The following is a 23,140-nucleotide window of genomic DNA, read 5'->3' as shown; positions in this document are numbered from 1 at the left end:
ACTCAAATCCAGAAAACATTCTCAAAAGGGCCATGAGCCAAATTGAAAGCATTATTGTCTTTCTTCCATCAACTTTGTGTTCTTATTTAAGAAATCTGCCTTCTACCATATTTTCTAAATCCTCCACAGATTATTGTGATAATCAGTTTCCCACATGTTAAGAAAAAAATTCACCATCCATTTCTTTCTCAATATCACTTTAGTGTAGGAGTACTTCAGCCTGCAGCATTCATGGATGGAAAAATCAATTAAACAAAGAATTATATTTCCTATTGACAACACAAGTCAATGTGGTTTATTTACAGGTTATTAACCAATTTGACCTAAATAAGCTTGATTTCCATCTCAATTCACCTTAGTTTTTATGTAAAAACAGAATTTTAAAACACCTCAAATTCAATGTTTTTAAGAAAATATATTATAATATAGTCATTCCATTGTCGGGCCTTTTTGGTATGTTAATAGCAAAAGATTTGAAATAGCTTCAAATTTAATAAAAATAATAATTAAACATTGATTAGCCCTTCTCATGCACGACGAGATCAAAACCACCAAAGCACCCACACTGGATCTCTCATGTTTTATCAGACAAGACTTAATCATGCATCCAATAGAATACCAAAAGAATTAGCTAAATGCAGTAAAAGCTTACCTTATAATGTTGTCAGATATATATACTTGTCTGAGCAGGCAGAAAAGTTCTTACACAACATCTCAGCTTCTTTAATCATAAACCGCATTGTATTCTCACCTTGGTTTCTGCTTTTTCAGGGTCATCAAGGCAAATATGGAGAATCTCCTTTCAAGAATAATGGAATGTCACCAATAATCTCTGCAAGAACAAAATCCCTCCTTAAAGTGGTGAAAACGATGTTTGTCCCTCACCACAATCTCTCGATTAAAACTACAAGAGACGAGCTTTATTGCTTCATGACAGTCATTACAAATTCTCAAGTTCTTTATAATCCTTATTGGCATTGTCGAATCAATAGTAATCAGTCCAAAGGCAACTGCAAGCTTCTCACTATGCCTGAAAAGTGCAGTTTCCTTCTCCTCTTCATCAATTTCCAAGAAAACCTCGTTCATATTCGGGGCATAGCCAATTGCCTTGAGCCTCTTTCCCATTTCATCCAACATGTCATCTATCTCCTTTATCGATGTGATTTATCTCCTGCAGTAAATTCATGAATGGCACCTTCGGCTTCAATCATGCTACAACCTGGGGTCTTATTGATACGATCTTTCATCATTGTGCGTCTTATTCCAACTACATCCTCCCAATTACCTTTGGAAGCAAAAATATTGGATAGCAAGACATGAAATCCATCATGATCGGGGTGCAGCTCAATTAGATTCCTTCCGATCCTCTCCCCCATTTCTTTATCTCCGTGTTTCTTACAAGCCCCGAGCAATGCCCCCCATGTTGCAACATCCGGTTCCATAGGCATACTGTTAATGAGATCCTCTGCCTCCTTTAGCATACCGGCACGCCCTAAAAGATCTACCATGCACCCATAATGCTTAACATTAGGTTCTAATTTGTGTACCTGAAGTGAAGACATGAAGACACCGAAAGGATCAGAACAGAAAAGAGAAATCCATATCCAATAAGAATGAAATGATGAAATCAAAAAGAGAACAAAAACAAATTTATACAGGGTCAACTATGAGGCGAGGAACGTGTTCTAAACCAATATCTCTTAAAGAATAAATGATGTCATGACATTTGGTTGCTTGGATAGAGTTAAGTCGGTTATAGCGGTATGAATCGGTTAGATAATGAAACCGGCAGACAGTAAATAACAAGACAGATTTTATGGATGTACGGAAATAAAACTCCTACGTCACCCCTTCCTCTCGAAACCGCGAGAAGGATATTCACTAAGGAATACAAGTACAATCCGATCGAGACTTATTTCCTGCTCGATAACACTTTTACAATTTACACCGAAATTGTAAAACACACACTTTAACTTTAGCACTTAGGCTTTCTAGAATAGCACAATCTTATCACTTGTGGAGTAAATGCTCTTAGAATTTCTCACTTGCTTCACTGTATCTTACTTGTCCCGCATTTACTCTTCTTCAACTGCCACTTTTATAGGTGAAATATGCCAACGGTCATATTTCACTGCCTTGAATCTGATTGGCTGAGCAGAGGTGCAGTGATTCAGTGTTTCAGAGATTCAGACCTGCGGTCGTTTCCTCAGACCTGATGGTCAACCTCAGACCTGGCATTCTGTCTCAGACCTGGCGGTCTGTTCTTCCGGTGTGTAAGACAAATCTGCTAGGTTTGTCTTTTACTCAATGTAGACACTGTCTATTGGACAGTTGTCTGTACTTGGAAGATCTCCTTTCTGACTTATCCCGAAGTGGAAAGATCCGGTAGGACTGTCTTCTGCAGCCTTTCCTCAGACTTGTATAGATATGGAAGTGTTCAGTCTGTTCCTTTGGTATCATTCTCAACAGATATCCGAATTGTCTTCTTGTACAGGTCGGTCATTTGACTTAACCGGATGGCTTCCGGTACGAGTGATGTAACCGGACTTCTTCCGGTTATTCCTTTGCCTTGTGGCCGGTCGGCTATCTGATGTTTCCGGTTTTAAGCTTTGGCCGATCCTTTCTTTGTGCGGTCATGTTCCAAGTATTCTTGGTCGGTTTACTGGCTTGACCGGCTAGTTTTCTTAGCCGGTTCTTTTGTTTGTTCGGTCCGGTTCCTTGTTCCTGCATGGAAGATTTATTTAAGTTAGGTTTATTTGAACCGGTCTGATTTTATCTAACATTAATTTTATAATTATAATATATATAATAAAAAAACATTATAAATTAAATAATACAAATAAATATTATAAACTAAAACAAAAATCATCACCTAACCCTTTAATATTATATATTAAAATAAAATATATTATATTATATAAATATTAAAATAACATATATACTACGTTAAATATTAAAACAACACATATATTTTATTTCTACTTAATTTTATAAATATAATATATATAATTAAAACTAAAACATACTAAATTAAATATCAAAATAAATATTATAAACTAAAATTAAATAAATAATATAAACCTTAAATAAAATAAAATAAACTAAATCTTAAAATAAATTACCTAAATCTTAAAATATTTATAAAAGTATTAATTTAAAAAAAAAATTAAAATAAAATAAATTACAATAAACTTTAAAATATACGTGTTATTTTAATATTTATGTAATATATGTATTATTTTAATATTTATATAATATATATTTTATTTTATTTTAATAAATAATATAATATTAAAACTTTATGTAATTTAATATATTTTAGTGTATAATATTTTATTTTAGTTTATAATATTGATTTGAATTATATTTATAATGTTTAATTTTAATTATATATTAAAAAAATATTTTTTTTTTATTATTTATAAAATAAAGTAATTAGTGAATTTAATGTGAAAGATGTGTAATTAAAATGTTGATTAATGATTTAGAGAGAGAAATGTGGGTAGTTTGGGAATGTGAATGAAAAAGTGGATAGTTTGAAAAAAAATTGTTTGAAGTATGAGTAAAACAGGAAATGGTTCATATAATGAGATATTATTTGATAATTGGAGAGATAATAATCACTGCAATAAACAAACTTAAAACTAAAAATAAGATATTTTTTGTTGTTGTTTTGTTTCAGTCTCTTGTTTGTTTTCTTTAAGGTTTATCTCCAATAAACCTATTATCTTTTTATTAATTTTTTTATCAGTCATATCAAACTTAATTTATAAATTAAAATACTTAAATATATTCTAATTTTTCTTACTTTTTTAAAATATTTTATTATAAATTACTTTTTTGAAATCCTTAATTTCATATATATATATATATATATATATGCCTCTAGCTATTCAAAATTATACCAAACAAAATTATTTATATACCCATAATATATATAATTATTATATATATATATATATATATATAAAATTAATTTCATACCCATATATATAACGGATTACAAATTACAAGCAAGCAAGGTGAAATAATGACATCAAATTATTAATATATAATATTTTAATTAGTTGATCATTCGATTATGTGCATTTGGGAATAGGGACGCCGCAGTAGGGGGCCATAAAAACGTAACGTTTTACAGATGGGTTCTGCATAAAACCGCAGAAGCAAGGCTGCAGTTTAATCAGAACCGCACAACACTGTTTTGACGGAGTTACTTTCGGAGGCATTGCTCTCAAACATGGAATCAGTGCCAAGGGGGTACACTCATACTTTGCCTCCGCCACTTCATCGGCCAAGGCTACCACTACCATCACCACCGCAACCACCACCACGGTAAGAAAGATCGAGAAGCCCTTCATTCTTGATATTTTATAAGCTCTTTTAGTTGAATGAGAATGGAATGTTCAAATGAGATGATGAACTACCCTATTTATAATAGAAGAAGATAAAGATCAGAAGATAAAGATCAGGGATCTGTTTGATTCTTGTAATCTTGTAAAATATTTCATCAAATGTCAATTTTCAAATAAGATTTTTAAATAATTTAATTAGAGACTAGATACATTAATTCGTGTACCTTTGTAAACTTTTTGTTTGTTTTAAAGTTTAATTAGATTTATATACATATTTTTGTTACTTATCATTATCTTTTTGTTTATTTTCAACCATAAACCACTTTTTATTTTTAATATTATATTTGTTATCTCTACGTCATAGACCACTGGATTTAGTCATCTGATTTAGTCCACTTTATGGTCAGAAAGTAAATTAATTATTCAAGTAACTAATTAAAAATTAGAATTTGATATAGTTTGTAATCTCAATTTTTTTTATGTTTGATTGCTACTAATGAGGTTCTTTAGGATCGTTTGATTGTCATCTTATAATCCTAGTTAAGACTTGTCTAGCTTTAATTCTTGACTCTCTCACTTTTGAAATTTTAATAAAATGGTTTTAACCGATTTTTAAAAAAATAAAATTTGAACAATCAAAACATGCAATTTGATATCATACATAGATTATTTTATTTTAATATATTTTTGTAAGTTCATTAAAATAAAATTAGTACAGTATAATTAGTTAATTAACTTATTAGAGAGTTATAGGTTAAATTTTTACAAAAAAATAAATTAATTTGAAAAAGGGATTTGGGGGGCCATGAGGAAGGATTGGTCCTTGGGGATCTATATATATCTAATAACGCTTAATTTAAAATATTTGAGGTGTATTACACGCTCTTTCCAAAATCATTCACAAATCAGGTAATTTCTCTTTCCTAATTTATTTATTTTAATTAGTTTCTCTCTCCTAATATATATATATATAAATTTCTTTCCTAATATGTATATATATTTCAATATTTTTTTTTTCTCTCTTTACCATATAGATATTTATATTATTTTTTTTCACACTAATAATATAAAATATTTTTTTATTATATTAATAAACATTTATTTATATTTATATATAATAACGTTTAATATAATTTATTAAATTAACAATAAAAATTCACTATAATTCTCTTTCTCTATTTTTCTTAATTAAATTATATTAATATTAATTCAAAATTTTCATTAAATATCAATTATAAAACCTCCAAAAAAAAAACGTATAATAAAATATTAATTATAAAAACTCCCACAACAACATGAATTCTCATTAATTTAGTATTAAATATTAATTATAAAATCTTGCAATTTAACCAATTAAATCAGACTTTTCATTTTCTTCTCCACCCAAATATTTTTCTACTTATAAATAATCTTACATCAACAAAGTTCAACTTCAACAAGAATATTCAACTCAGAGTCCCCATGGATTGTTGAGCACGATTGAATCCTTCGATTCTGGCCAATTACATTGGAAAATGCGTAAAATTTCAGATAACAACGATAAAGGTTGCATCTTTGAAAGGGGAGAAGGTTTGGTGATGGCGTCAATTCTAGAGGCGATCCTAAATAAATTTTGTATAAGAAACTTTTTTTCGGTTTATTATTTTGATTCTTTGTTTAGTGAAAATATATATATATATATATATATATATATTAATTAGATTGTACTTTTTAAATTTTTTAATTCAAATAAATTGTTTTTTTATTATCTATTTTTAATGTACTCTCATCATAAAATTACAAATTATTTTACCATATAAAATTACAATTTTCTTTCATAAATATTAATCATATATATAATAATAATATATATATATATCTTTTCTCACCTAATCTATATATATCTAATAACGCTTAATTTAAAATGTTGGAGGTGTAACACACGCTCTCTCCACCATCATTAACAAATAAGGTAATTTCTCTTTCCTAATAATTATTTATCTTAATTATTTTCTCTTTCCAAATAATTATATATATATATATATATATATATATATAAATTTCTTTCCTAATATATATATATATATATATATATATATATATATATATATATATATATATATATTTTCCTTAATTTATTTATTGAGTATTTTTTACTCTCTCTTACCATATAAATATTTATATTTTTTCGCATTAATAATATAAAATATTTTTTTATCAATAATTTTATATTAAAATATATAATATTACATAACATATTTATTTTTATATTTAATAATAACAATATATATATATATAATAATGTTTAAAGTCAACATGCACCACATTAATCCATCGTCATTAGATATATAATCCACATTATCAAATATTTTATCTCTCTTCTCTCCTTCTCTTTATTTCATAATTTCTCTCTTTGCTAATAATTATTTATCTTAATTATTTTCTCTCTCTTAATATATATATATATATATATAGATATTTATATTATTTTTTTTCACACTAATAATATAAAATATTTTTTTATTATATTAATAAACATTTATTTATATTTATATATAATAACGTTTAATATAATTTATTAAATTAACAATAAAAATTCACTATAATTCTCTTTCTCTATTTTTCTTAATTAAATTATATTAATATTAATTCAAAATTTTCATTAAATATTAATTATAAAACCTCCAAAAACACGTATAATAAAATATTAATTATAAAAACTCCCACAACAACATGAATTCTCATTAATTTAGTATTAAATATTAATTATAAAATCTTGCAATTTAACCAATTAAATCAGACTTTTCATTTTCTTCTCCACCCAAATATTTTTCTACTTATAAATAATCTTACATCAACAAAGTTCAACTTCAACAAGAATATTCAACTCAGATTCCCCATGGATTGTTGAGCACGATTGAATCCTTCGATTCTGGCCAATTAAATTGGAAAATGCGTAAAATTTCAGATAACAACGATAAAGGTTGCATCTTTGAAAGGGGAGAAGGTTTGGTGATGGCGTCAATTCTAGAGGCGATCCTAAATAAATTTTGTATAAGAAACTTTTTTTCGGTTTATTATTTTGATTCTTTGTTTAGTGAAAATATATATATATATATATTAATTAGATTGTACTTTTTAAATTTTTTAATTCAAATAAATTGTTTTTTTATTATCTATTTTTAATGTACTCTCATCATAAAATTACAAATTATTTTACCATATAAAATTACAATTTTCTTTCATAAATATTAATCATATATATAATAATAATATATATATATCTTTTCTCACCTAATATATATATATCTAATAACGCTTAATTTAAAATGTTGGAGGTGTAACACACGCTCTCTCCACCATCATTAACAAATAAGGTAATTTCTCTTTCCTAATAATTATTTATCTTAATTATTTTCTCTTTCCAAATAATTATATATATATATATATATATATATATATATATATATATATATATATATATATATATATATATATATATATATATATATATATATATATATATATATATAAATTTCTTTCCTAATATATATATATATATATATATATATATATATATATATATTTCCCTTAATTTATTTATTGAGTATTTTTTACTCTCTCTTACCATATAAATATTTATATTTTTTCGCATTAATAATATAAAATATTTTTTATCAATAATTTTATATTAAAATATATAATATTACATAACATATTTATTTTTATATTTAATAATAACAATATATATATATAATAATGTTTAAAGTCAACATGCACCACATTAATCCATCGTCATTAGATATATAATCCACATTATCAAATATTTTATCTCTCTTCTCTCCTTCTCTTTATTTCATAATTTCTCTCTTTGCTAATAATTATTTATCTTAATTATTTTCTCTCTCTTAATATATATATATATATATATATATATAAAAGTTTCTTTTTTAATATATATATATTTTTCTCCCTTAATTTAATTATTAAATATTTTTTACTCTCTCTTATTAAATAAATATTTATATTTTTTTCACTAATAATATAAAATATTTTTTTTTATCAATAATGTTATATTAAAATATATAATATTATATAACATATTTATTTTTATATTTAATAATAACAATATATATATATATATAATAATCTATAAAATCAAGCACCACATTAATCCATATATAATCTATATCATTAAATATTTTCTCTCGACTCTCTCCTTCCTCTTCATTTCTTAATTAAATTTTGTTTTTCTATTATTATATATATTATATATAATATATATTTCATTATCAGATATTATCTAAAACATTATCTATATTAATATTTATTCAAAATATAAAAAAAAAATTGGTTATAAATGAATCTTAACTTCATAATTTTTATATTTATTTTATTTATATATAAATATAAACAACTTTTTTTATATTTTTATAAATGCACCTACCTTCATAATTTTATATTTATTGGTTACCTTTTATATATATATATATATATATATATATATATATATATATATATATATATATATATATATATATATATATATATATATATATTAGTTTTCATCATTAATTTTATATAAATACATTTTATTTTTTATCATACATTTTTTCACTCATCATATATATAATAATATAAATAATTTTTATGTTAATATAAAAATTAACTAATTGGTAATAAATATTAAATACAAAATATATATGCATACACAAAATAATAAAATTATTTCAACAATCATAAGTGGTCTAGCGGTTTAAGTGTTCATATTTCATGCGAAAGATCAGGGTTCGAATCCCAGAACATGCAAAATTTTAAATGTTTGGGTGGTCAGTGGTTTGTCGAGTATGATATCATAATTAGTGGTTGGTATGACGAGCATTTAAAATTGTGAGGTCACGAAATGGAGGTCAGGTGGTGGGTGGTTTTTCGAGTGTGAGGTCGGAATTAGTGGTTGGTTTGGCAAGCATTTGAAAGTGTAAGGTCACGAGATGGAGGTCGGGTGGTGAGTGGTTTGTCGAGTGTGAGGTTGGAATTAATGGTTGGTTTGAAGAGAATTTGAAAGTGTGAGGTCACGAGATAGAAGTCGGGTGGTGGGTGGTTTTTCGAGTGTGATGTCGGAATTAGTGGTTGGGTTGGCGAGCATTTGAAAGTGTGAGGTCACAAGATGAAGGTCGGGTGGTGGGTGGTTTGTCGAGTGTGAAGTCGGAATTATTTGGTGGTGGGTGGTTTGTCGAGTGTGATGTCGGAATTAGTGGTTGGGTTGGCGAGCATTTGAAAGTGTGAGGTCACAAGATGAATGTCGGGTGGTGGATGGTTTGTCGAGTGTGAAGTCGGAATTATTGGGTGGTGGGTGGTTTTTTGAGTGTGATGTCGGAATTAGTGGTTGGGTGACGAGCATTTGAAAGTGTGAGGTCACAAGATGAAGGTCGGGTGGTGGGTGGTTTGTCGAGTGTGAAACAGAATTATTGGGTGGTGGGTGGTTTGTCGAGTGTGAAGTCGGAATTATTTGGTGGTGGGTGGTTTGTCAAGTGTGATATCGGAATTAGTGGTTGGGTTGGTGAGCATTTGAAAGTGTGAGGTCATAAGATGAAGGTCGGGTGGTGGATGGTTTGTCGAGTGTGAAGTCGGAATTATTGGGTGGTGGGTGGTTTGTCGAGTGTAAAGTCGAAATTATTGGGTGGTGGGTGGTTTGTCGAGTATGATGTCGGAATTAGTGGTTGGGTTGACGAGTATTTGAAAGTGTGAGGTCACAAGATGAAGGTCGAGTGGTGGGTGGTTTGTCGAGTGTGAAGTCATAATTATTGGTTGGTTTGACGAGCATTTAAAAGTGTGAGATCACGAGATGGAGGTCGGGTGGTGGTTAACTAATTGTTAATAAATATTAAATACAAAATATATATGTATACACAAAATAATAAAATTATTTCAACAATCTTAAGTAATCTAGCGGTTTAAGTATTCACATTTCATGTGGAAGACCAACTTTCGAATCCCAAAATATGCAAATTTATATTTTCAACGATGTATTCTTGACTATAATATATGGTGGCGCAACTTTTAAACAAATGATAAGCATTTGAAAGTGTGAGGTCAGAATTAGTGGTTGGTTTGGGCATCTGAAAGTGTGAGGTCGGAATTAGTGGTTGGTTTGGTGAGCATTTGAAAGTTTGAGGTCACGAGATGGAGGTCGGGTGGTGGGTTGTTTGTCGAATGTGAGGTAGGAATTAAAGGTTGGTGTGATGAGCATTTGAATGTGTGAGGTCACGAGATGGAGGTCGGGTGGTGGGTAGTTTGTCGAGTGTGAGGTTGAAATTAATGGTTGATTTGACGAGTATTAGAAAGTGTGAGGTCACAAGATGATGGTCAATTGAGGGGTTAAGTGAGTGTCGAACGGATAAATATAAGTTAATCTTAAGTTTAAAATGAAACTTAATTTTATCTAAAATATTTATAAATAAATAATATTTTATATATATTCTCATCCGTGCAAATGCACGGGATTCATGCTAGTTTGCTTAGTTCGCCTTATCCCACGAGGTTTGTACACCATTAGGAGGGAAAATTATTTTTTTTACTTTGTATATTTTTAATTAAATTGAACAAACATAATAGTTTTTATTATAAATTAAATAGTTTAATTGATTGAACATCATATTAAAGTGTCTAGTGATTAAGCAATACATAACATATATAACATAATATTTGATAATTTAGGCCTAACTAAAGATTAATTTATTAAATGAATTTTTATTTTTTTAATAAATATCCAGTTTGAGAATATCCCAATTTTATTGAATAATTAGTGAGCAGGGACTAATATTCACTATTCCATTGCACATGAAAGAAACGTGATAATACAATATACATATATAATGCATAAATGAATATATATGATAAAAAAAAAAAATTTAGATCAGAATTTAAAAAATAAACTTATAATAAATGTGTTATAGATTGTGAATAAATAACACTTTTCAATTAACCTTGTTTTCATTTTTCTATGATTTAACATCCTTATTTTTATTACTTTTATTTATTTAAACAAGTTAGTATTTTAAATTGAATTTTTTTTAAGTACATTTACAAGCTATTAATGTTATTAATCTATTTGTTTTCTAAGATCATCTCCAACCCACCTGCAAACCCATCTCCATAATAGGTTTAAGCCCTCCAACCCACCTGTGAACTCAACTGCATTTTGAGTTTTCCTGCAAATTCTCTCCTCCATACCCAAATTTGCAGTTACACTGTTCACATACTTAAAAGTTTTCAAAACTTTTATTTTAGTCCTTTTAGTTTGTTTTTAATTAATTTACATAACTTATTTATATTTTAATTTATTTATATAATTTATTTATATTTTAATTTATTTATACTTTACTTTATTTATATGTTTAATTAATGATAATTTTAATTTGTTTATATGATTAATTTATATTTAAATTTGTTTATATTTATATTTTATATTTTTTAAGTATTATAAATTTATAATAATAAACAATATTGATATAATAAATAATAAAAATAATTTTAATAAAATAAAACACGTAGAAAAACCGAAAAAGTACAATAATCCAAAATGTTTGTTTTGTTGTATTTTTTTTTGTTTGTGAAATGTAATTTGTGTTTATTTAATAATGTTTAATTTGTTTTATGCAGTTGTATAAATAATTGATTTATAATTAGAGTTTAAAAGTAATTAATAAGTTGTTGTAAGGTTATGGGTTTAATTTGTAATTTTAGATAAATATATAGATAATATTAAAAAAATTAAAAATTATTATAAAAAGGAATATTCTGAGAATAATCTTTTGAGTTTGAGTTTGAGTTTTTGGGTTGGAGATGAATTACTGTTTGATGGGATATTTACTGCATTTTGAGTTTAAGAATAGGTATTTGAGTTGGAGATGCCTAATAAATTAAGTTTGAGATTTAATAGAGTAATTTGTGAAATAAATAATATAAAAGGAGTATATGGTTCCCCAAAAGATAAGATCTTGTTTGATGTGATTTATAAATAAATTAATATTCATCCTCGTCATTTATTTATTAAATCATCAATTAAATAATAAAAACAAATTATTTATTTTTTTAATCTTCAGTACTATAAACATTTTAGTCACTCAAATATACCATCTTTTCATAAAAAATATTTTTATGAAAGACCATTTTATTTAAAATCAAACAATTTATTAAAGAAACAATATTTTGTACGTCAAATGTGAGAGTTTTCTTATTTTATTTTCTTATTGTTAATATTTTTTGTTTCAAAATTTTATTGTATTTAGACGAGACAATATAACTTTATTTTTTCACAGCTCCATTTGTGTTTTATGTATAAATTTCTAAGAAAATAAAATAAGAATAATTAATGACTAATTTGAAATTAGGCGTAGAGATAGAGATGAACACATTTTCCTATAATCTCTTCTTCTCCCTGTTTTGTTGTAGTGAATTATTAATATATAATATTTTAATTAGTATGAATCATGCATTTCGGAACAGGGATGCCGCAAGCGGTGATAATTCGTCTACCATTGGGAGTATCAAGCCAAGGTTTGTACGATGGGTTGCGTATGAAAATGCACACGCAAGGCTGCACCACAATCAGCTTATTCAGGTTCGCACAACACTCTTTTGACGGAGTTGCTGTCGACGAGTATATTGATTCCAAACAAGGAAACAAGTCGAACGGGTTACACGTCTCCGCCTCCACTTCACCAGAAAAGGTTACTACTACCACCAACGCAACCACCCCAGTAAGCAAGATCGAGAAATTCTTCATTCTTGATATTTTATAAATTATATAGAGAGAATAATTTAATGAGAATGGGATGCTCAAATGAGATGATGAACTGCTCTATTTTATAATCTCTTTGATTATTGTAATCTTGTAAAAGATTTTTATCAAATATCACTTCAAATAATATTTTAAATAATATAGTATTCTTGTAATCTTGACTGTTTCTTTATTTGTTATAAAGTTTAGATTTATATAATATTATTACCATCTTATCTATCTTTGGTTTGTTTTCAACCATAAACCCCTATTATTAAAGAAAAACAAATTTTTTTTTTACGTTTTAATATTTTATTTCTTATCTATACGCGTAATTGTCCATTGAATTTAGCAGTCATCTGAAAAAAATATTATAAGGTACAGTTATCTCATGGTAAACTTATATAGCTGTGTGGTTAGATTAATTTTATAATTTTCATAAAATTAATATAAAATTAATGATGAAATTTATAGCTTAGAACGTATAAATTAGTAACCCTCTACACCTCACCGTTTAAAAAAATACGAAAATTATAAACAAAATTTTTATAAAATAATTAATTTAATAAAAGCGAATATATATTTATATGAAGAGAAAATATATAATATAATATAATATATATATATAATAGAAAAAAGTTAATTATTAATAATTATTTCATGATATAAGTGAATTGTATAAAATATTTTTAAATAAATAAATATGTAAAATTATCATTTATAAAAACTTTTATATATATATATATATATATATAATTATCGAAATAATCTTGAATTCTTTTATGTTTATGTATAAAAGAATGTATGATTATAAATATATAATTAAAAATTATTAAAACAGAGATGATATTTTTTATTTAATTTATGATTTGAATGATTTAGTTGACGAGGAAATATTGTAGCGTTTGATTGAATGAAGAATTATCTTTTCAATAATTAATAAAGTTAAAAAATAATTAATAAAATGGTAACAACTCTCTAAATGACATCAAATCTGCTTCATTCTTAAAATGTATATGTAATATGCTATTCATATTTACTATTTCATTTAATTAGATTATTTATATTCAATTTTAAGAATTATATCTATGATTAATACAAGATCTACAATTAATGAAAAGATCTCCATGAATATTTGATCTCCATTGAATATTTGTAAACACTAATAATTACTATTAAATAATTTTTATTTTCTCTCTAGTTGTTTATGAAAACGTTCAATGTGTGCTCTTACTATAGCAAGAGCTATCCACACATTCGCATTCAACGAAAGAAGGTAACATAACTCGTAATTGTTTTTTAGTCGAATGCCTGTTTACGCAAGGCCCAAAGCAGAGCGATAGAAAATTGTCAAAATAGTGCAGAAAATTGAATTTTAAGAAGAGCAAAAACTCTTGGAGAAAGACAAAATACTTTCGGTGATAGTGTTCACCGAGAGCGATAAATACTCTCGTAGTGTCTCAGTGATATAGCTTTCGGTTACAGATTTTCATCAAATCTCACTTTTCAAATAATATTGTTTAAATAATGTATATTATTATTAACCATTTTACTTTTGTTACTTTGTATAACAACTGGCTTCAATATAATAATGATCAATTCATTTGTCTAACTCCTTTTAAACTCACTTTCATGTTTCAAATAACCTTAGACTAGAATACTATATTATTTTTTTGTGAATTTTTTAATTTATTTGTTGTGAAGGTAAATTTTATAAATCTTTTATATCTTTTTTTTAATATTTATTTCACTTTAAAATACATTTGTCACTTTTTTTCTACTTTAGAAACATAAGTTTTGCAATAATAAATATATTGTTTTTTAACTGAAAGTTTCATTTTAAGAGGAAAAAAAGATAAAAGTAATCTTTTAATTTTCCTTCCCTTATTATTATTTTTTTCAGTTTATAATATTTTACTTGTTTCTAATTATCATTAATGAAGTTTGTTAAGTTTGTTAGTGAGTAGATTTCACTTAAATTATAGACTTACACAAAAAACATATATATATAGTATGATTATGTATGCCTAGAATTACTTTCTGAACTATAGTATGATTATGTATGTCTATACCTATCCATGTAACCTTAAAGAGTGAAAAATATATATATATATAAACTTCTTCAACCAACCAAACTAATGTTTAATAATTGTTATCAAAATCGGATCAAAAGTGCAAAATTTTGTAGGAAGAAGTTGCATATTTTAGTCTACATAATTGTACGAACATTAAGCACATTGAGAATAATAGTAACGTGACTAATGGCAGAAAAAATACAAGAGTACTAACAAGCAAAAATAGACCAATACATTCCACATTAACAAACCATTAAGGGTGAAAGATGCAATTTGTGGTGCTACAAATAGTTGGTTTGTTAGGAGAAACAAATAGGAGATATCATAGTCTTAAGCCCAATCAAAATATATATATTGTGTTGGTTCAATTCTCATTAAATAAATATTTATTTCTTGATTTTTATATATATATATATATATGTTCATTAAATAAATATTTATTTCTTGATTTTTTTATATATATATATATATATATGTTCAAATTCACTATTATATTAAGTTTAAACGGACTTCAACTTTAATTTTTATCTCATTTATGTTTATATATATATATATATATATATATATATATATATATATATATATATATATATATATATATATATATATATATATATATATATATATATATATATTGTGAAGGATAAATATGCTTACAACTATACATAAAATTAGAATAAAATAAAAATGTAAAAGGTGTAATTTGAAACCGATCGGTGGTAACCAAACCAAACCGAATTATCCCGTTTGGGACAGTTTTCTCCAATTTGACTTGTAGTTGATCGGGGATTGGACGGAAATAGTATTTGTGCTTCCCGTTTCGATCCGCATCAATAACCAATATATTTATTTATTGGTTAGTAAGAGTCTTAAGTTTATCTTTTTATAATACCATAAAATTTTAATATATCACAATATATATTATATTAAACAATCTGTTCATAAAATAAAATTATATATATATATTTTTTTTAGAATATAGTATAAATGTTGCCCCGCAGAGATTTCTCGAAATTGAACGGAGCAGGATAGTAATAAAAAATTCCCCAAAATAAAAACGGGACGGGATAATAAATGTATTCTCCGTCTCGAACCGGTCCATCACCTAGAACCACGTTGCCTCCTCCTATTTGGCCTTCTCCATATATTATTGCAACTCAAAGCAATGATAATTAGTTAAAGACAAGATAAAATTCAATTAATTAAAAATAAAAAAAAAAAATCAATATAATAGGGGATATTACTTGATAATTGGAGAGGTAATTACATGATAAACACTTAAAATTCAAAATAAGGTTTTATTTTATTATGTTGTTTGTTTTCTTAATTGTTCGTTAATGTTTATCTCCAATAAACTTATCATCTTTTTATTCATTTTTTATGGGTCATATATTTATATAATTAATTTATCAATTAAAATATTTTTTATTTTATTTTTTAAATATTTTATGACATAAAACTTTTATTAATTAATTTCATTAAAAAAAACACTTTTAAAAAAATAAATATATACTAAACAAAATTAATTATATAAACTCTTGATTTAAAATAACGTCTATCTATTCATTTATATAAACTATGGATTAATTGATTCTTAAAAAACAACAAGTGATTGATTGATTATTGTGATAACATTAATTAGATCTATGTAACTCTATTTGAATTTGAGCATTTAAAAGCAAATTAAATAAGATACAAACATGCATCATATATAATTGCATAACAAGAAAGATTATAATTTGGTACCCACCGTCGCGAAATAATGACATCAAATTATTAATATATAATATTTTAATTAGTTTATTCGATTTATTAGTTTATTCGTTTATGGTATGAAGCATGCATTTTAGAACAGGAATGCCGCAGGCGGTGGCAACTCGTTTAGCATTGGGAGAATCAACGTAAGGTTTGAATGCTGGATCTTGTTTGAAAATGCACAAACAAGGCTGTTGTACAATCAGGTTTGCACAACACTCTTTTGTCGGAGTTATTATTGACGAGTTTATTGCTTCCAAACAAGGACTCAGGGACAACGGGTTACACGGCACCTTTGCCTCCGCCACTTCACCGGAAAAGGCTACCACTACCACCACAGTAAGCAAGATCAAGAAGTTCTTCATTCTTGATATTTTATAAATTATATAGAGAATAATTGAATGAGAATGGGATGCTCAAATGAGACGATGAACTACTCTATTTTATTGTAGATGTCTCTTTGATTCTTGTAATTTTGTAAAAGATTTTCATTCAAATGTCACTTTGTAAATAATATTTTTAAATAAATGTCACTTTGTAAATAATATTTTTAAATAATCTAATATTCTTGTAATCTTGTTTGTTACACTATTTGCTATAAAGTTTAGATTAGCATAATATTATTTACCATCTATCTTTGGTTTATTTTCAACCATAAACATTATTAAAGAAAAATAAACTTCAGTCATCTGATTTCATCCATTTCAGGAAAATATTATAAGGTATTTATAGTATATAGGTGTTTGGTTAAATTAATTTTATATCAATTATAAAATTAATGAAATAACTTATACCTTAGAAGGGTATACATTAGTAACCCTCTACGCCACACCGGTTACAAAAAGTATTAAATTCTTAATTTTTGTTCTTAATTATATTTTTCTATTTTTCCAATATTAACCTATATTATTAGTTTATAATATAATCTTTCATTAAATTTTAATTATTAAATTTTAAATATTTTATAATTTGAATATTTATTACTTAATTTTTTTTTAAAATAAACTTAATTTTATAAAAAAAAAATATTTTAAAATTTAAAATTTATTTATTTTTACAAGAAAGTTAATGTTTGTTTTATAATTAGTAGCATAAAAATAATAATAATATTATTAATTATAATTATTATCTCTCCTATTAAATACTTATTAGTTTAATAAATTTTTTAAAAATATTATCTTTCATATTTCAAACTAAATTATAAAATAATTATTATTATTTATTTTAAAATAATTTGTTTTTATTATAGCATCTCTCTTAAGTAATTTTTCAATAAATTGTTTGTGATTTTATCCTTATATATGTATTAATATTAATTATTGATAAACATTTATTTAATTATAAGAATTTAAATATGAGAAATCACATATATATATATATATTATATAATCATATAATATTATTATTTATTTATTAAAATATTTATATGATAATTAAATATATTTTTATTAGGTTAAATATAATTAATATTAAATATTAAAATAATTTATATAAATCCAAAAATAAAATAGTTTCTTATTTTTTTATTAATTCTTTATACCAACCATCAAACAATAAATTATAAAATATATATAATTCATACATTTTTTTATCATTCCAATCAGACACTAATCATATATATAATTTATATCATCGTCTCAAGCCTAACTTATGAGGTGAATAATATCCTAAGTTCCTGAGTTTGAGCCTACCCACTCGGCGCCACTCCTCACTCGCCTCCAATTATCCTTATCATTTTTCTATATTTTTAATATATTTTTTCTACTTTATTTATTTAATTAAAATATAAAATATTATTATTTTATATTATAATTGTTTATAAATATTAAATATTAAAACGTGTTCTTTATAAATAAAATTATCTATCAAATAAATAAGATAAAGTTTTTAATATATTACATATTAATAATTAGTCAAATTAAATATAATATTTTACTTAATAATATATACAATAACATTATAACATTGCATAATATTTTTAATAATATTTTTTATTAAAATATTTCATATTACTTATTTGAAAATTGAATTATTCAACTATTGTTTTTATAAGTATTTTAATATATATTTTTTAATATATATATATATATAATTAATATAATAAAATATTAAATATTTATATTTTATTAAATTAGACACACTTTAATATTTTATATATTTTAAACAGTTATAATATAAAAATAATAATTTTGTATTTTTAATTAAATAAATAAATTTAAAAAAAATAATATTAAAAATTAATTAATTATATTTAATGATAAAAAACATAATAATTAAATAAAATAAAATAAGTAAAATAAATAAAATAAGAAAGATAAATATATTAAAGTAATAGGATAAATAAGTAATTTTAGAGGTAAGTGAAGAGTGAGACCGAAGGGGGAATATCAGAGGGGGTGGGAAAAGCAATTTGCTTAATAAACTCTCTCAAATATAACTTTTAACATATTATGGACATTCAATACATGCAGGGCCGACTCTGGGTTAGACAACATATGCAGTTGCATAGCCCGATCCTCCCCAATTTTTTATATTTAATAGTATTATATTATTAATTTTATTTTTTTATTTTTTCTTATATATAACTTTGGTATATATATATATATATATATATTATATAATATATATTTATTATTTTATTATTTTACTTTTAAAGAATTTCATCAATTCATTTTTTTCAAATAATATTGTTAAAAATATATATATGTATTATTATTATTAATAATTTTGCTTTTGTTACTTTGTAAAACTAACTCACTTTAATTCAAAATTATCGTTCATTTATCTAACTCCTTTTAAACTTACACTTCAGTTTTTTTAATATTTGAAAGTAAAAAAAGATAAATATAAATAAAATAAATTTTTTAAAATAACCTTACACTAGAATATTAAATTTTTAAGTGTTGGTATCATGGTAAGGGTAATGTATTCACTTCAAACGTATTTAAGTATTTCTTTGTTGTTATTATTTATCATATTTGAATGGAGCAGAATGCTATAGTTTTATGCTATAGTTTTTTCTAGAGTTTGAAATGACGTTGAGCATATTTGCAGAGACATCATTTTTTATGGAAATGCATTGATTCAAACATGGAGGCGAATACACACTTGCGAAAGAAATTGGAAAAAGAAATTGGTTAATATGTCAAAGATGGTGCATCCCTATAAAGAAGTCACTCAATCTATTAATTTCAATACGCTTTAAATTTCTATTGTTTAATGTAATTGATTGTTTGCAATTTGTTGTGTTTGTTATTTCTTAATTGTTGTCCATTATATTATCCGTTTAGACAAATGTTTGTTTTGCCTTAATCTCTAAACTCAGATTAAGTTCTTTTCGAGTTTTTTAATTATATGACACTAGGTCGTTTTCTTAAAAAAAAAAAAAAAAAAAAAACTTTTGATTTTTTTTCTTATTATTATTTTTTCAATTTTCAATATTTTACTTGTATTTCATTATTATTGAAGTTAGTTAAATTTAGTTAGTAGATTTCACATAATTTACATAAAACTCAATATAATGCAAAACATCTCATTTATGACTTAATAAAAAAAAATCAGTATAAGCGATTGATTTTTTTTCTTTTGCTTAAGAATGTTGTATTATTTATTCATAAATCATGCCCATTAAATAATTCATCCATTTAACCTTAAAGATTGAATATATATATATATATATATATATATATATATATATATATATATATATATATATATATATATATATATCCCCCTTCTACAACCTAACGTTTAATAATTACGATGATAATATATAGAACTCTGATCCAAAGAACAAAATTTTGTAGGAAGAAACTGCATATTTTATAGTCTATATATTCTTACAAACATTAATCAGATAATAATGAGAATTTCGCAATTAATTAGTGTGACTAATGGAAAAAATAAAAGACAAGGATCTAACAAGAGCAAATAGACTAATGCATCTCACATTAATAAACAACAAAGGGTAAAAAATGCAATTTGTGGTGTTATAAATAATTGGTTCGTGAGCATAAACGAATTTATATCGTCATCGTCTCGAGTCCAATTCAAAATATATAAATATATATTATGTGTCAAACTTTACATTAAAAAATCTTTTAAGAATAATAATAATAAATTTATATTAGTTATTAAGTTGTTTGTAAGATAAGTTATATGTATATATATATATTATCTTGGGTTCAATTAACACTAAATGCATTTTTTTTTCTTCATAAGTTCAAATATATATATATATATATATATATATATATATATGATAAATATGTTTACAAGTATACATAAATTAAAACAAAATAAAAATTTATAAATTTAAGCAAAAAAGGGGTATGAATTGATTCTTAAGAAGCAATAAGTGATTAATTGGTTATCATGATAACATTAATTAGATGTACTCTATTTGAATTTGAGCATTTAAAAACAAATTAAGTAAGAGTCAACCATGCATCATATATAATATCATAATCATAATGGATTACAATCTAATAGTGCACATTATCAGCAATGACATCAAATTATTAATATATAATATTTTGATTAGTTTATTCGATTATGGTATGAAGCATTTGGGAATAGGAATGAGGCAGTCGATGGCAACTCGTTTAGCATTGGGAGAATCATAATATGGTTTGTAAGTTGGGTTCTTTATATAACCGCACAAGCAAGGTTGCTGCTCAATCAGCTTCGCACAACACTCTTTTATTGGAGTTATTGTCGGAGAGCTTATTGCTACCAAACAAGGACTCAGCTCCAACGGGTTACACACCACCTTCGCCTCCGCCACTTCACCGGCCAAGGCTACTACTACCACCACTGCAACTACCGCGAAAAGAAAGGTCGAGAAGCTCTTCATTCTTGATATTTTATAAGCTTTTTAGTTGAATGAGAATGTGATATGCTCTAATGAGATGGTAAACTACTCTAATTTATAGGAAAGAAGGAGGATGGAGATTAGGTTTGTCTTTTCAAATAAAAATATTGCTTAAATAATTTAATTAGAGACTAGATACATTCTGGTACCTTTTCAAACTTTGTTTGTTATAAAGTTTAGATTTGCATACATATTTTTGTCTTACTATCTATTTTTTTTTCAACCATACTCTTTTTTAAAATAAAAAAAATATATATTACTTTATAATATTTTATTTGTATCTCTACTCATTATCCACTGAATTTAGTCATCTGATCCCAAATCAAATTAATTCTCCAAATATAACTTTAACATATTATGGACAATCAATACATGATGCATCAACCAATTAAATCAACCAATTTGGTATCATAAATTATTTTATATTAAAACAATTTTTTATATATTTTTGTATTTTTTTAAGTTTGAAATATATGGTATTATAGCATTAAAGTAAGATTAGTATAATTAGTTAATTAACTTATTAGAGAGTTTTAGGTTAAATCCTTACAATAAAAAAAATTTAATTTGAAAAGGGATTTGGTGGCCATGAGAAGGGAATGGTCCTTGGTAATTGCTTAATTAGTTCCCCTTATCCCACGATAAGGGTCTCCCAAGGTTTGGACACTGATAGGCTAGGTTAGGTGGGAAAATTATTTTTTTTACTTTGTATATTTTTAATTAAATTGAACAAACATAATAATTTTTATATTATAAATCAATAAAAAAAATATTAAATAGTATAATTGATTGAAAAATCATATTAAAGTGTCTTGTGATTAAGCAATACATATATAACATAATATTTGATGATTTAGGAACTAAATAGTAATTTATTAAATGAAAATATATTTTTTAAATAAATATCCCAATTTTCTTGTATAATTAATGTAGGGACTCTTCCATTGCGCACACGCAAATACACATTATAAGACAATATAACATGTACATATATAATGCATAAAAGAATATATATGATACAAAAAATAATTTAGATCAGAATTTAAAAAATAATCTTATAATAAATGTGTTATAGATTGTAACTAAATATCACTTTTCAAATAATCTTGTTTCCATTTTTTTAATAATTTACCATCCTTATTAATTTATTGACTTTTATTTATTTAAACAAGTTAGTATTTTAAATTGAATTTTTTTAAGTATATTTATAAGCTATTAATGTTATTAATCTATTTGTTTTCTAATAAATTAAATTTGATATTTAATCAGAATAATTTGTAAAAGAAAAAAAATATAAAATGAATATATTGTTCCCCAAAAG

The sequence above is a fragment of the Impatiens glandulifera genome, chromosome 2, assembly GCF_907164915.1.
Source record: "Impatiens glandulifera chromosome 2, dImpGla2.1, whole genome shotgun sequence".
NCBI classification, from domain to species: domain Eukaryota; kingdom Viridiplantae; phylum Streptophyta; class Magnoliopsida; order Ericales; family Balsaminaceae; genus Impatiens; species Impatiens glandulifera.
The sequence above is the reverse complement of the archived record's forward strand: the minus strand, read 5'-3'. Positions refer to the sequence as shown.